Source organism: Equus asinus, chromosome 17 (genome assembly GCF_041296235.1).
Source record: "Equus asinus isolate D_3611 breed Donkey chromosome 17, EquAss-T2T_v2, whole genome shotgun sequence".
Taxonomy (NCBI): Eukaryota; Metazoa; Chordata; class Mammalia; order Perissodactyla; family Equidae; genus Equus; species Equus asinus.
Window position 1 is genome coordinate 29,864,714 of NC_091806.1, and position 5,267 is coordinate 29,869,980.

At 42.7% G+C, this 5,267-nt stretch overlaps 1 pseudogene; it reads left to right on the forward strand.

Annotated features, from left to right (window-relative positions):
• The first annotated feature begins 412 nt into the window (after positions 1 to 412).
• On the forward strand, positions 413 to 1,174 carry LOC139040631 (olfactory receptor 4S1-like; annotated as a pseudogene).
• Positions 1,175 to 5,267: the final 4,093 nt, after the last annotated feature.

Below are 5,267 nucleotides of genomic sequence, written 5' to 3' on the forward strand. Positions count from 1 at the left end.
TCTGAGTTCTGTGAGTTGTTATAGAAAATTAATGAACCCAATGAGGGAGTTGTTGGAAACTCCAAACATTAGCCACTAGGTCAGAAGCATAGCTGATAAATCCTGGGCTTGCAACTGACATCAGAAGTGAGGGAGAAATCTTGTAGGACTGAACCCTTAACCTGTGGTATCTGATGCTATCTCCACATAGACAGTGTCAGAATTCAGTTGAACTGTAGGACATTCAACTCGTCTCTGAGAATCACCTGTAGATGTGGGGAACCTCTCTCCACTAATTGAAACTGAGTATTAGAATCATTACTAGACCTGAATAGAGCTTTCTGACTCACCAGTTTTGGGAAACTTTCTTACATCATGTAATTTGTTTCCTTGTAGAACTAACCTCTTTGTCAGTGCTTGGGGCAGAGAATCCATGGACACCAAGAACAATGTGACTGAATTTGTGTTATCTGGCCTTTTCCAGAGGAGGGAGATGCAGCATGTGTGCTTTGTGGTCTTCTCCCTATTCCATGTCCTCACCTTTCTGGGGAACCTTCTGGTCATCATCACCATCAATGCTAGTAAGACCCTGAAAGCTCCCATGTATTTCTTCCTTAGCCACCTGTGTTTTGCTGATATGTGTTATCCTTCCGCTACCACATCCAAGATGATTGCTGACACTTTCACGGAGCACAAGACAATCTCCTTCAATGGCTGCATGACCCACCTATTTTCTGTCCACTTCTTGGGTTGTTCTTTTGGCCTGCTGGGGTGCTGGCTTCCTGCATTCCATCCTGCAGACTCTCCTTACAGTCCAGCTACCCTTTTGTGGGCCCAATGAGATTGAAGCTTCTTCTGTGATGTTCAGCCCCTTCTGAAGCGGGCTTGTGCAGACACCAATGTGGTGGGGCCCATTGTGGTGGCCAAAAGTGGCAAGATCTCTTTAGTGTCCTTCATGATCCTTATCATTTCCTACATGATCATCTTACTGAACCTGAGAAGCCGGTCATCTGAGGGCTGGAGCAAGGCTTTGTCCACATGTGGCTCACAGACTGCAACTGTCCTTTTGGTCTTTGTGCCCCCCATGTTCGTATACATTCATCCCTCTACCACCCTGCCTGCTGACAAACTTGTGATCCTCATTAACATTGTCATGCCACCTTTGCTGAACCCTCTGATCTACACGTTCAGGTGAAAAATGCCATGAGGAAACTGTTGCCAAGCGGAAAATGCCACGAAGCCCCTCCCAGGGGGCCTCAGGGAAGAAGTGACACTACAGGGAACCTCATCCAGCCGGGAACTTGGGAGGCTCTGATATTGTAGAATCTTACATAGGATTTGGAGCTCGAGTTGGAAGCTTGTAATGACAACTCTCCTCCTAGCTCTTTTCATAACAATCATCCCACATGCTCCTTCAATCCTTCATTCATTAAATATTATTGACTGTCTCCAATGAGTGAGACACTGCGAATCAAAACGAAGGATGTAATGTCTACCCTCAAGGGGGTCACAGTCCAGGAGGGTCTTAGTGTGATGTTCAAGGGTTCATTCAGGAAATCTGTGAGAGCCTGTGAATGTAAGAGCCTCTTGGAAATTTAGATATGTCATCTATACAATGGAGAATAGCGCTAGATAATTCCTTTATGGTGGCATATGCAGTGCTTGATGGAATTCATTTTCTTCTCTGTTATGATATTCAAGTCATTTTACTTTTCCTGCTTCATTTCATGTTCTCAACAGGCAGATGAATAAATAAATGTGGGGAGGTTAAAAGATTTACCCAACGTTACACAGTCAGTTCAAAGCAAGGTGGGGACTAGAATCCAGGTTTCCTAAGCCTGCTTTTAGGACTCTTCTCCCCTCAAGACTCCTTGAGAAAATTTGAGTGAATGGACTCAGCAGTACAAACGAGGAAGTGTTGAAGGACCGAGGACTGATGGTGGGTTGGGATGATGGGGAGCAGACCCTGAGAGAACAATTTCTCAGTATTTGTCCAGCAGTGCTGACTCCTCTTCAGCTGATTCCTCTTCAGCCAAGCAGGGACTGCTGCCCCCATGCATCCCTGTTTCTTCACTCTATTTTGCTGCTAAAGGGAGACACTTTGTGCAAGATGAAATTAGAAGAGCCGGATTCGTCATCCTGCTTAATTGACCGTTTCTGGATCATTTAACCTACTTGGGTCTCAATTTTCCACATTTACAAATAGAGATAGTAACAATACCAGCTTCAGAAGGTTGTTAGAGGACAGAATGGACTTTGGAAAGTCCTATATCAAAGTTTATTGTGCAGAGGTGGCTGCTGCCTCTGTTCCTTTATAATGTCTTCTGTTCCCTTTTCTCATCCTATTCCCCACTATGTCCCTGCCCTTTCTCTGGAAGCCTTTGTAACTACCAGATTGATTATTCACTTTGCAAATGTGTATTGATCACTCAACATGTGGTTAAGTCTGTTATTTCTTTTTTTCTGTCTGTGTTTGTCTTTATTCAGTACAGCTCCAGTACCCAACACTTCCCTAGCTTTGGGTTGGGGGAGAAAAGCAAATAAAGGCCACCAATGCATGAATGTGGATTGGGGTGGAGCCTGATGCAATGTGAGGGTATACTTGAGACATTGGCCCCAACATCAACTGTCCATCACTGGTCTCTAACTCCCCACAGGTTCCAGGTGGGATCAGCGAAATTGTCCATGAGGAACAGGTCTTGGACCTTCTGCCATCCCCAACTCCTCTTCCTGTCTGCCCTCTCTCCTTCCTAAAACAGGTCCAGAGACCAAACTGTCCAACTGGCTGGGAAGGTGGGAGAAGGTAGGTTGGACAAGGCCTGTGTCCAGGTCTCAGGCCATGTCATGGTACCTTTCCTGAGTAGGAACTGGAGGTACAACAGAAAAGAAGCAGACAAAAATTCTTGTACTCATGGAGCTTATATTTAAGTGTATGATAAATACTGACTCTTCTTGAAGTCTTCCAACATGCCAGATACTCTTTTAAGTGTTTTCAGTGAGCCTAAGCCTCTTAAGTGAACTTCACAAGAGTTTCTCAGTTTTGTTTTCTCCACTCTTAGGTTGGAACAGCATGGTTACAGCTAATAGGAGTTGGGTGTTTTTTTTCCCTCAGGTCAGTTAGGCTCTGTTGATACCCCAGCAGGTTAGGTTCTGCTTAACTAGTTTCCCCCAAGGGCAAGCCATGTTAAGAACAGCTGCAGGGCCAGCTGGGTTGTGTGATGATTAAGTTCCAGGAGACAGAAAAGGAGAAATGGGGGAGGGTAAACTGATCATTTTCCCTTTTAGGAGAGTTTTGAATAGTACCACAAAGCACTTTTACTTTCATTTTATTCGATAGAAACTAGTCACGTGCTTACCCTTAATTGCGAGGGAAACTGGAAAGTCTAATTTTTTATTATGAGTGGAATTTTGTTCTGAAAAAAAATCAGGGTTCTATTGTGTTCCTAAAGAGGAAGGGGAGAATGCATGTAAGGATTGGTATATTGTCTGACATAGTCAATTACATACATAATTTCCCATGAAATTAGATACTTTTCCTAAACACGATTTGTGATGGCTTGCTAATATAATAGTCTAATTGGGGCCTAATTTACTTAATAATTCACCCATTTTAGAGCTTTTTGGTTCATTTATTATTTTTTGACAATATTTAATGAGCATGTACTATTAGCCAGGCCTTGATGGAGAAACTGAGGCACTGAGAGACTACGTGAATTATACACGAATCCATGAGTGTTAGATACATGGTATGATGGCAATAGTCTAGCCCAACTCTGTCATTTATATAAAAGTAGGAACAGGAGGGTGAGGAGTAGAGAGGTGAAATGACATGTCTTAAGTTACATGGTTAACCAATTACTGAACCAAAGCTAGTGCTCAGAGTCCTGTCTCCCTGTCCAGTCCTCATTTTAATGTCTATTCACTCTCCTTTTCATTCTCAGTAGTCCAGTCTGGAAAAAAAGGTTCCTCTGATGTCTTTCCTTCAACTTTCTTCTCTACTACCTTATTATTGGGTGCAAAAACTTTATAGAAATCTCACTAAACTAATTGAAACAGATTTTGAACCTTTTCCCAAGTCATAGTTTAATTGGCAAAGTTTCACTGAAGGGAAAAGAAATTCCATGGGGAAGTTCTTCCCTTGATTATAGTGTATAGCTGATTTATTTTAAATGGTTAGAGGATCTAAGCATTTAATCAAAAGCCTTGGACTTTCAGTGGGTGGAGTGGTTTTCTCCATCAAAATCAGGATCTTAAAATCTCTGGGTTTGATGCTTTCTTTGGCTTTTTAAATATTTTTTAGGCATTATAAATGCAAATATCAACGCAATCCAGATCTCATGAATTTTCCTGTTCTTGTAGTTCATCTTAGCCCTCAGCTACTTTGCTTTCTAAAGCCCCCAGGAATACTGGTGATTTGTTCTTGGGGGCCTGCTTTTTGAATTGCAATAGCAACCACCACTCAGTACCATCAGAAGGCAGCTTAGTGCTGTTGAAAGAGCACTGGTTTCTAGGTCAGTACCCTGGGAAATATCTATCCTGTGGTCTGGGAATCTAATTTACTTCTCTGCCTCTGTTGCCTCATCTGAAAACAGAGCAGGTCAGAGTAAAAGGTCTCTATGTCTTTTCAGCACCACTCTGAGCTGAGTGTGATCTGGACTTTGCTCATTGGGAGCCTTCAGTGAAAGATCAGCTGGGAGGGTAATATTAGGCAAGGGACCTTGCTTGTCCAGGAACCAAGATTCCCAGAGAGGAATCCAATGCTGCATCTCACCCTAGTTTTCCCAAACCAGATTATCTCCTTGAGTAATTGTTTATTCCAGCAGGGTGGCTAAGTTCACCCTGATTGGAGGCATTTGAATGCTTTTGAGATCCGTATAATCCAATTCCCTGTTCTAATGAAGAACAAAATCACACCAGATTTTATGACCTAAAGGTAGGTGTTATGACTGAAAGTAAGGTGCAGAGACTTTAAGCAGCCACAGATGTTAGGCAGGTCAGTTCCTGTCTTTGAGCCATGTGTGTTCATTTGTAGACAAGGTGCTTTGGTCTGAAGTCTTTTAGGGGGGTGAGCAATGACTTTGTTTATTTTCATTGTAAAATACACGTAACATTAAATTTGGTGATTTTTAAAGTCCTTTACAATTTTGGGATCCTGTGAGGCTCCATTTGGGATTGCCAAATGAGAGGATGTGGTTGGCATGGAGGTTCCATTACTTCACTCTGAATTCAGTCACATGGGCACGTGAAGCTCTCTCATATTTTTCCTGGCCATTGTTTGCTTTCTGTCA